Source organism: Mesocricetus auratus, unplaced genomic scaffold (assembly GCF_017639785.1).
Source record: "Mesocricetus auratus isolate SY011 unplaced genomic scaffold, BCM_Maur_2.0 Super-Scaffold_100027, whole genome shotgun sequence".
In the NCBI taxonomy this organism is placed as follows: Eukaryota; Metazoa; Chordata; class Mammalia; order Rodentia; family Cricetidae; genus Mesocricetus; species Mesocricetus auratus.
The window spans coordinates 17,567,742-17,579,619 of NW_024429208.1; the positions used below are offsets into that span (position 1 = coordinate 17,567,742).

Consider the following 11,878-nt stretch of genomic DNA (forward strand, 5'->3'; position numbering starts at 1 on the left):
TGGTGTACTCTGGGGAGATCTGAGTAATTGTCAGATCACCTCTTTCAGACAACCCTGCTGATTACATGTTAGTTTACTCCTTGAGTTCTCACCATAGGCTTATGGCTTTAGCACCTTCCAAGGATGCCAGGGTTTGGAAGCCAAGTTTAGGACTCTTGGAGGCTAACAGTCGGAAAGGAAAGCAACCTCTCAGGGCAGCTGTTCATTCTCCCCGCTCCACACCATACCTAGAGGGGCCATATTCTTCAAAGTGTTGGGATGGGTGATTGAGATGTTCTCTAAGGCAGTGGTTCTCAACCTTCTTAATGTTGTGACTCTTTAATACAGTCCCTAATGTTGTGGTGACCCCCAACTATAAAGTTATTTTCCTTGCTGCTTCATAACTGTAATTTTCTACTGTTACGAATCATAGCATAAATACTTGTGTTTTCTCATGGTCTTAGGCCACCCCTTTGGAAGGATGGTTCAACTTCCCCGGAGGGGTCGTGACCCACAGTTTGAGAGCCACTGTTCTAAGGCCCCTCCATCCCTTTCTTCTCACAGCAGCATTGATTCTCAGGACTGTGTGCTTGTTGGTTTCTCGGTGGTGCTCCATCTTCCCTGAATCTCAGCCCCACAGAGTGTAAGAATCTAATTCTAGTCTTGTGTCCCTTAGCTATGGTGGCTCATTCACACCTACACTGGCACAATCCTAATGAATCTGAGGGATTTAGAGCGAAGTTCTGGGTCAAATAATTGCTGAACTTGGATGGATCTTGGCATGTGAAATGGTAACTTTGAACTTCTGGGTATCCTACCCAAAGCCTAAAAATACCCAACACAAGAGTCAGCAAAATGTAGGGCAGAGAAGGTATAACTCCAAGTGAAGCCTAAGTCAAATAAGTCTCAAGGACTCCCTAGAGATGAGATTGCCAACTGTCTTTAAGTTGGTTCAAGCCTCGGCTTCTGTCATTTGCAGTAGCATGAGTTGTAACAGAGGTAACTTTTTCAGAGCTCTGAAGCCAACAGCAGCATTTGAGATAACTCCTGATTGTCCCAAAGTTGCTACAGACCTTATGATGTACTCTTTTTTGGACATTGGATTGTTTGTATCTGTTACTTCTGTGTATTCTGGACACCATTAACAAAGTACTACAAACCCAGTAGCTTATTAACAACAAAAATGTATTTCTCATAGTTCTGGGAACTAAGGAATCTGGCATCAAAGTTCCAGCAGATTTGGTATCTTTTGAAGGCCTGCTGTCTGTGACATAGGCAACACCTCTTCCTGTGTTTTGTGACATAGGAGAGAGTCAGTTCTCTGGGATCTCTTAAATAAAGGGCACTGATCCCAATATGAGGGATCCCTTTCATGATCCAGTCACCTCCTAATAGTCCTAATAACATCCTCTTGGGGGTAAAATCTTAACATAAAATTTTAAGAGTCTCAAACACATTACTGATCAAACATATGGACGACAGCATCCATTACAGATCAAACATCTGGGTCACAGCATCCATTACACAGAAATCCCATTGGCTAAATTCAAGAGACAAATTGAAAAGAAATTAAAATGATTTCACTTGAATACATAAGACATAATGCCTTATGAATAATTTTTTTAAATTCATTGCTGGTTAAACTGTCATGGTCATTTTGCAGGTGTATTCTCATTGCAACAGTATGAACAATAATGACAGTCACATTGATCTTGTGAATCATGCTCATCCCGGGGGTGCAAGAGTTCCACTCCTACGATGGAGGAGTAAAGAAAGCCTCCTCCTCCTTCTGGAGCTGAATCTCCACAGTTCTTTGAGCATCATGTAATGCCATCTTGCACCAAAAAAAAGTTTCCTTGGTGGCGGCCCAGATGTTAATTGCTTGAAGAGTAGATGAATCATAATTTGTACCAGAGCTGTTGCTGTAATTACAACAATGAAAAATCCAGAGTTTTTAATTGTCTGCACTTCCCTAATAGACCTCAGGCTTGTAGGCTAACGCTTAGACGCTAAGCCTGCATTACTTGGTCACCCGCATGTTCCCTGAGCACCAACCAGGTAAGCTGTATCTAGATGAGGAGTGGTCTCTAGCAGATTCCCCGGGGTTCTGTGTGAAGCAGCCACATACTTTCTTGTGTCCTTCACACTTCGGATAACAAAGGCCAGGCAAGAGCAGAGGCTTAAATGATGTCATTGGCACCTACCACTCCTCCTTGCAAACCAGCATCCCTAAGGAGGGACTTCCTGTCCATCCCCACTTCCCTTTCTTCCTGCCTGGCTTTATTTCCTCACCCCATCCCTCCTCCTCGCACTTCCTCCCTTTCTCTTTTGTAGTAGAACTTCTGAAGGACTTGGGAATTTTTCTTCAAGAATTGTGGCCTCCTCTTCAATCCCTGGCACCCAGCACATAGTAGGCACTCGCCAGGTGTTTCTTAGGTTACTGGTTAAGGAAAATTAGACAGGTGAGTTAGCCTGTTGTTTCACATGACATAAAATGCATTGGCTTTAATTTATAACAATGATATTTTATAACAGGAGGAATCCATTATAATGTGCCAATCCAATCATCATTATCATCATCAACACAAGTCTCTCAATATATTGATTATGGTTTTAGGCACAAATAGAAATACTTGTTTACTTTGCACTAGACACCTCATTGTTCGTTGATATCTCCTGCTGATCCAGAGTTTCATAAAGAGGAGTGAAGATACCACTCTCATTCTCCTAAGCCTAGAATATACACAGAGCTCTGTTATGGCCCCAAGTAGATATGGGGAAAATGCCACTAAAATATATTTTTACCTCAGACTGCCTTAGTTTGATTTCCTAGCTATGTACTAATATGCCATAACTCAACCTTTCGTGCATTTCCATTCAAATCCATCAGAAAATGCCCACAGTCTCAGAAAAAAAGATAAAAGCTCACCAGTAGTCTCAATATGGGTGCTTCTTGGCTAGAGGGACCAGGAATGTGGCACCTGATTTACTCTCATACACTGAAGACCTGGAGGATATTAGAAAAGAAGGCTGAAGGAGAAATTGGAGAGCCAATCCAAGCTAGACTCCCTCTGTGTCCTCAGTGGAGTGTGTGCCAACCTTATTAGTAAGAATTTGGCCAATTTCTGCTCCTGCTTTCACTCTAACCTATGCCTCGTACAAACTGAAAAGGCATTCTAGCCATAGGTCAGCATAGGAGAAGCACTTTCTAGGTGCCTGAACTAGCCAAAAAAAATGACAACTCTGTTTGATGTGGGCATGCAAGATGCTGGCCTGTGCCCACAGGGACAACTGAGAGAGCAGAGGATTGACTGTATTTCAGATCTTCATCCCCTGAGCCAGCAACTTTGTGATGTGAAGGAACCACACACTCATGCATGGCTTCCTTGCTCTACCTGAGCAAGGGGATTATAGCATGGATTCAAACTGCGTGCTGCTGATCCAGGAGGCACAGTCAAGAGTCCATCATTCAACTGAAGATCTAGTTTGAAAACCATAAACAAGAAAGTGGGCCAACAGCACAGACAGGACATCTATACCACATGGAAGCTCAGGGACCATTGAAGAAGAGGGAGCTGAAGAACTTCTGTCAGCCAATGGCTGGGGACAACAGTGGTGGAGGGGAAAGAGAAAGAGAGAAGGAGAGAAAGATGGGAGGTGGGCAGGGCCCTTTTAAAAGGGAACATATTGAATGTGCACAGGTGGTGCTCTTAGTGGCTGCAGCTGAGGGCGTATACTGTCAGAACCCCAAGGGCAGGCCAGTACAGTATTATTCATGCCTGAATAATAACATTCAGGGACTGGTCTCTGCCCACTTCTCTGCTCCTTTTTCTGTCCCTTCTCACTCCTCCTCCAATAAACCTCCTATGTGAGTCCTGCTGTATGGTGTGACCTCTCTTCACAGCAGTTTTTTAAATGACAACACAAGTTATGCCCAATGTGCCACACAGTCTTCTTCTGCTGCCTGTGGACCAAGATGTAGAACTCTCAGCTTCTTCTCCAGTACCATGTCTGCCCGCATGCCACCATGTTCCATAATGATGACAATGAATTAAACCTCTGACATTGTGATCAGCCCAACTTAAATGTTTTCCTTTATAAGAGTTGCCGTGGTCACGGTGTCTCTTCATAGCAATAAAAACCCTTAAACAATGTGTGGACATCAATTTCCTAGATCTAATACTAAGTTTTTATTATATTTGAAGCCCCCTCTATTCCAACCTCTGTTGTTACTCCTCTTTCCTCTAACTACAACCTGTACTCAGTGGGTAATGACTAGTCCATTCTTGGTTTTGAAAATTCTCAGTATGTACTTTATGTGAACACCTAGTTGCTTTAAAAGTATACACTATTCAGATGCAGGCATATAACATAAACCAGAAGCAAAGTGCATGAGTAGATGGATAATAAAATAATGTTACCAGTATGCTGTTGGGGAAGTCTTATGCTAATAAAGCACTGTCTGGCCAATAGGAATCTAGATAGGTGGGGCTAGGAATCCAGGAGGATTCTGGGTAGGAGAAACACAGGAGAGTCAACATGTGACGCCATGGGGGTAGGACGCTGGGAACTATTCTCCGGTAAGAAACATACTTAGATTAACAATTATGGGGTAATTACTTAAAGCAGAGCTAGCCAGTAAGAGACAAGCAAGGCCAACAGCTTCATAATGAATATAGCCTCCTGTGTGTTTATTTGAGACTCATGCGGATCTAGAACCAGGCTGGCGCGGCAGAGCCCAGGCGACTGGCGGGGGATAAACCAAGGCGGCTAGCAAAAGAAAAAGCTTCTCTTAACATAATGGTGATCAGGAGTGGGATTGAATTTCCACGAAGAATAACAAAAGCTTTAAAGAAATTTTAGAAACAGAAGAACGGAGAGAAGCACAGATTTTGGTAGCAGCATTTTTCTTAGGTGTGCTCTGTTTTGCTAGCGACAAGCCGAGATTCACGTGGCTCGTTTACCGGAGTCTTCCTGACTCAGCATTAAAAAAAAAAAACAGCAAGGTTGTTTTAAGAGACTCTACTAACTATTGAAAAGAGTGTACGTACAGCTGGAAGTGGCAGCTTTTGCTGGATGTCAGCATGGACTGAGGCGGTAAGCTGGAATCAAGCTTACGCCCGCCATCTTGAAAAAAAAAAAACGGCAGTTTAAAACAGCCACGGTTTTACAGATAAGACACGTGGCCAGAAAAACGTAAAGATTTACAGTAAAGTCAGACTTGGATGAACAAAACCTCTAAAGGTTTACAGTGTGTTTAAAAATATACGTGAGATTGAGAGAGAAAATGAAACGGCAAAGTGGTAAATAAATACAAAAGCCGGGTGTGGTGGCACACGCCGGTAGGATTGCTCCAGAGGCAGAGGCAGGCAGGTTTCCACAGAGAAACCCTGTCTCAGAGAAAAATAAATAAAAGTGAAAGAAATAAAGTAATATTAGATAAATAAATAAGCCACGTAAAGATGGAAAATACACAGAGAGTCTGGATACTGTACGCTATTGTGTTTTTCAGTTTTTTGATTGCTAAGGAAGGAACAAATGCTAAAGTACACTTGATTATAAATGCTGCTGAATTAATCCAACTTCTATCTTTTGAAAATGCCTTGACCTCAAAATTAAAGGATATGTTACTCGGAAAAGGAGTTTTAATTTATGTTTCCACAGAACATAAAAAGCTGAGGATTTCTTCCAGACTTCTGTGGTTTGACGAACCAAGACCCCCGGAAGCAGTGGACCAGGTGTTCCAACTATTGAGACAGCTAAGATGATGCAGCTTTACAGACCCCGAAAATACGGACTTATACAGGTTTCTGAGTTTTGTCATGATCCCTATGGTAATAACGGCGCCCCCTTCCAGCAGGAAGCAGTTTGGAATGAGCGACGTTCCAATTCCCATCTTGTTTATAAATCTTTGTTTTCATTTAAATGGGATTGTTTATAATTGGCTAGTGATCACAGCCAATCTTTTTTAATGGTAAAAAGGGGAATTATGGTATGGGTATTGTTTTTCATTTATTGAGACAAAATCAAGGTCAATTTTGTGATGTGTATATTTCTCCTCTTGATTAAGTATTGTGCTTATACTGATCTTTTAAAATGTAATGCATAATTGAATACAGACTATAGATAGTTACTTATAATAGAATTTATAGTTAGGTAAGTTAGGTGTTCTAGATATACAGAAATATATTTGAGATAGATAGACAGTCTTCAAACCTCTCAAAGACCTTCAGAACATGGCATTTAAAATGGTTTAGGGTTTTTCTTGACAATGAGAAATGTCTGCTTCTGGCAGCACCAATTACGTCTGAGAGGAAGATGGGCATCGAAGAAACTTGTTATGGAGTTTGCTTTCAACATGGCAAGATTAGCCATTTGGGCAAGAAACTGCTCTTGCCTAGATTGTTTGACTGTTGTTGTATCATCTGGACATGCAGGACCCACAGGAAAGTGACTACTGAACTCAGTCTTACAGGGTTCCTGCTTGATGAAGAGTCTACGAGACTTTCTGCAGGACAAAGAAAAATGACTGACAGACTGCCAACGCAGATGGACAGTTTGAAATTTCCTGCTTTGCTGAGAAGTGTTCCAGATACATTGTGGCCTATGGGCTGAAGGTGGATGCCCCAACGTTACAGAGGAACTTCGGGTGACTGTCCAGGCAGTAAGATATCTCTGTCAATCCTAGTGTTTATATATTATCCTTCTGTGGTCTTTGATAGAGTTGAAGACAGATAGCTATAATTATAGTTTTCCTTAGTTATGATAAGAGATAAGCTACATATAGAACTTTAGACTCACAAGGATGGGATGGATGATATTTTCTTTAGATCTTGCTAAATGTTAATAGACAAAATGTTGTAACTGTGTTCTTACTTGATAACTGTTCTGTCATATACAATTTGACTATGTTAAAGTTAAGACCTTTCTTTTTGTTTAAACAGAAAAGAGGAGATGTTGGGGAAGTCTTATGCTAATAAAGCACTGTCTGGCCAATAGGAATCTAGATAGGTGGGGCTAGGAATCCAGGAGGATTCTGGGTAGGAGAAACACAGGAGAGTCAACATGTGACGCCATGGGGGTAGGACGCTGGGAACTATTCTCCGGTAAGAAACATACTTAGATTAACAATTATGGGGTAATTACTTAAAGCAGAGCTAGCCAGTAAGAGACAAGCAAGGCCAACAGCTTCATAATGAATATAGCCTCCTGTATGTTTATTTGGGACTGATGCGGATCTGGAACCAGGCGGGCGGGAAGGCTCCTCTCAAGTAAAGCTTCTCTATTTTAATATTTTTATCTAAAGTAGTCCCCTAATTCAGATGCTATTGAAGTTTACTATTCCTGTCCCAATGCTATTTTTCAGGATTAGTCCTTATTAGTAGATGAAGCTCCATCTCATTTGTTTTAGCTATTGAATCAAGCTGCATTGTATAACCGATTCCTTCATAAACAATAGCCAATAGACACTATGTGCCTGACACTGAGCATACATGTGCAAGGGAGTATCTGGGTTGCACACCAAGGAAGGAGGTGAGTCACTGAATCCTAGGATACAGATATCAGTTGTGAAAATTATTGCCCAGGCAGAGTGATTTGCCAAGTTACACACCCACCAGCAGTATATGGGATGCTTTTCTCTTTTATCCATTCCAAAACTTGGTTTTATCAGATATATCATTTTGCCAGTCCACAGAATACAAAATCACATCATGCTATGATTTTAATTTTAATTTCTCTTGATACTGAGAGCAAGCTGTGCTCCCTTTCTCCAAAGATCTGCCAAGGGCCAAGTTTCCGTGTAGTCACGGGTCAATTGCTGTAGCTTTTCCATCTCCGTGTGTCTCTCTCAGCACCAATGACCAAATCTTCAATAACTCTCAGGAGAGTTCCCAATGATGCCTAGAATGGCATCATCTTTTGGGTAAAGGTGAAGCCCTCTAAGGCGAGCCCCACTCTGAACCCCATGACTGTGTGGTCTACCTGTAGCACTTGGACTCCTGGCCTGTCAATCAGAAGATCTAAAACACAGGGACTTCTAGAACAGTGAGAGGGAGATAGATGTAGACAGAAAGACTGTCAAACGGGAAGCAAAAATGCTACTTCCAATTACTCAATTTTTTTCTAGTCTTGGCTCTACAAGTATGTACATTAGTTTAAGACCCGACTATTTCAATAAAAAGTGTGTCCTCGTAGCAATTCTCTACTAACCATTATCTTAAATCATAACCAGAAATAGAACTAACCTTTATTGGCATATGTGGTAAGTACTTGCTAACAAATTGTGTCTCATTAGGCTATATAACCTATGCTATTTCCTTAAAATATGGGGTGAAAACGAAGCCAGGGAAGTGAAGTGATTTGCCCAAGGTCATAGCTAAGTAACTGGCAAAAGTACTTGTTACTTGTAATTTGTACTCACTCCCTTCCATGTTATAGAATATACCACACTGGAGTGGGACTATCCACATTTGATCGGAGAGAGTGAATCTCGCTTTAACCACTACATTTTCAACCCTAGCCAGCAGTGTCAGTCACACAATAGGCTCTCTATCAATATCTGTAGACAAGGATGAAGAGGCGCATGCCGGCTGTGGGGTCTGTGGTTTATGAGTCATGAAAGGTCGGAGTGGTTTATTTAGTTGCTTAGTGGAGAATTCTCACCTCACTTCCTCTGCAAGTCAAGTCAAGCCTCTTTTCTTCTTAGCCTCGAGTGATTGACTGGGTTATGCACACACAGTCATGGACTTCTTGCTGTGCAGGTCCTGGGAGCATGCCTGGAGAGTTGAGGTTGGCAAGGCTGGGGCACACAGAGCTGAGCATGTGCAACACTTCCAGCCTGGGCCTTTGTCTGCAGTCTGTAGAACTGACATCCCACATCCCAGATAATCTCAGTAACCCGACTTGGCTTTTTCAAAGAGTCAGCAGCAGCAGCAGCCGGCCTGCCCTCCTCGTGAGGCTGTGGTGTTAAATCTGAAAACTGTTTTGTTGCTCAGCTCCACAGAGATTGCTGCTGCCGTGGGGATTCCCAGACAGCCCAGAGCCCCTTGCTGCTGAGCGGAGTTCCCCAACATGAGAAGTGAGTGGGCCATGGAACTCATTGGTCTCTGGGGGGCTGTCTGCGTTGCGACATCTTGCCTGAAGAATCGTTGGGCTATTTGGGGGAGTAGGTGTGGTGATATTCAAGGGGGAGGTTATAGTGTGTTGTGAACTGGTTGGGGAAAACATGTGTCTCTTTGATTCCACAGTTTTAAATGGACTGAACAACAATGGCCTTATTGCAGACTGACCTAAATATACAGCCTCCTGGGATTAAACAGTTTACCATCTCTGAACCAAGGTCAGCTCCAGAGCTACCCAGGCCCCATGGTGGCTTTGTTCCATCAATAAGACAAAACGTTTCCATCTAAGAAATGACCTCAAGGTGCCTTACATTCTTTCTGCTGGAAACTCACGTTGGCTGTCATGGCCTTGACCTTGGCTTCAGCAATGGTCATTGCTCTGGTCACTGACCTGAATTCTGACATGGCTACACCTTCTTAGAAGCTCTGCAGTGTCCCATACCTGTTGCTGTGGCTTCCAGAACCACTCTTGCCACCAGCCCTCACCCCACGCCTTGTTATGCCTCCCAACGCCTTGTTATGCCTTTCTCATTGTCTCCACAAGCATTACCTCACGTGATTTGACCTGTCACCCTATGGCCTCTTTCCACAAACCATTCATGAGCTCAACTATCAATTCCTGACAATGATTACATTCCATATACTCATTTAGACAACAGGATAAAATGACCAATAAGTGAAGTCCCTGCTGTTAAAGACTAGCATCCTGGAAATGAGAGTGGGGAATCCATACATAGATAAGGAGCTATTAGAATACCACATGGAAATGGTGGCCTGCCATATGAAGATAAGACAAGGTAAAGTAAGCGCTGGGAGTAACATGGAGAAGAGAGGGCATCACTTCTGACAGAGGAATCAAAGAAGGAGGCAGAACTTGGAGGAGAATTGGTGAGCGAGGGAGGAAGTTATGTGAAGATCTAAGAAGAAAACATCCTGGGAAATGGAGGCGGTGAAGTAAGTGAGGAAATGCAGGCTGGGGCACCTGAGTGAGAGATAAAGGGAAGCGTGGCTGGCAATGAGTGAGGGTCCGATCATGTGAACATCTGAGGCTACACCGAGACCTTCTGACTTCTCCCCAAATGTGTTGGAAGACCTATGGAGGGCATCAGGTAGAGGGATGGTATGACCTGACTTGTGTTTTTGACTTGTGTTGAAGATTGCAGGGATCTGAAGTGAAAACAGGGCCAGAACAGAAGTCTAGGAAAATGGGATGAGAGATGGTGCCTGGTTGGACCACGGTGGAGAGCAGTGGGAGAGGTGATCCTGCTCGGAGCATATTATTCCAGGAATTTACTACTAAATTAGAGAGGGATGTGGTGGAAAGAGGCAAATTAAGGATGCTTCCTGGGGTTTTTTCCCAGAGAAGATAGTTTCTGAAGACATGTTCTACAGAGAATAAGCCTCCACCATGCCCAAGATAGAGCATGGGAAGGAATACAGGTCCATGTATTCACACCTTGGGAACTGACTCACAGCAGTGAACTTTAAGGAAGATAGAGCTAGACTCCTGAAGTCTACCTGGGACCACTAAATACCCTTTACATTTAATAATGGACTGAAGCCAGAAAGAGCCTTTTGGAATACCTAGTAGACATGGGCCATGTGTATCCTTTTCCCCACCTTACAAACCCAAGTCCCAAGCTCATTGCCAGCCAGCAATGTCATTAAGACTGGATTGGCAATCCTGAGAGGTGCTTGGCATTCAGGCTTCTGATTTATCCTACTACACCCTTAGACACCGTTTGTCAGTCTCCTGTGGTAGACATCTTCCATCTCCCTTATGGATGATCCAGGAAAGGAAATATATCTATACTACTGAACATGTACAGAGATATTTTACAAAAGCTGCAGGACCACATTTCAATGATGTTTTGTTTGATGATTGTATTATCCACGCAGCAACACAAGAGAGGATCCAGTATCTTCTATGGACACCTGCCCACTCCTCTGTGCTGTCTCCAACAGTTCTGCCATTCCTGAATGAGTCCGTAGGTCACATTTGTACTTGCAGCCTTCCCAATCAGGACACCAACTTCCCCATTCTGCAAGAACTACTAGGAGAGAGTATGCCAGCGATGTCCAGCACACCAAGAGGGGTCTATGCAAAGCATGGGACTTTCAGGAATTGTAACAGAGGCTCTGAAAAGAAGGGAATTTCACAGGCCTGAGAGGAGGGGCTTTTAGCACTCTGTCAAGCATTCTACCAGATAGGCAGCCACCCAGGAAGGCTGTCATCTGTCTCTGGCATGCCATAGAAAACCAAGCCTCTTCTGTTTGTGCCCCAAATAAAGGAAGTGAGCCCCACCAAGAGCCATTTTTAATCATTTTTTTTGAGGCAGAAGAAAACTGCTGTTACCTCGATTCTTCTCAAACCTTTCTACTGTTTCTATGTGTACGGTAGCTCAACTTTGAATGTCATTTGGAATAGACTTTTGGCCAGGTGGTGGCGGCGGTGGTGTACACCATTGATCCCAGCTCTCTGGGGGCAGAGGCAGGCAGATCTCTGTAAGTTTGAGGCCCGTCTGATCTACAGTATAAGTACCAGGACAGCTAAGGCTACACAGAGAAACCCTGTCTCAAAAAATAAAAAAAAAGTGTGCTGAAATAGACTTTTATCCACACCAAGCTGCAGGACAAAGATGTTCAGAAGGGAAATTTCTTAACCGAGTGTGTGATACTTTGACCACATCCTGCCCAGTGAAGGATGGGCTGAGCTGTGGGTCACTGCTGAAGGATTCCAAATGCATAGAATTGTTTTTGTTTATTTTATTTGGTGC

The 11,878-nt window shown here is 43.1% G+C and overlaps 1 long non-coding RNA gene across 1 annotated transcript; it reads right to left on the reverse strand.

Annotated features, from left to right (window-relative positions):
- Nucleotides 1-1,147: 1,147 nt before the first annotated feature.
- LOC121134335 lies at nt 1,148-2,989 on the reverse strand. The gene is made up of 2 exons (XR_005871420.1): nt 2,909-2,989; nt 1,148-1,901 (listed from the first exon to the last, which is right to left on the reverse strand). It is a non-coding gene; the product is annotated as an uncharacterized LOC121134335 (long non-coding RNA).
- Nucleotides 2,990-11,878: the final 8,889 nt, after the last annotated feature.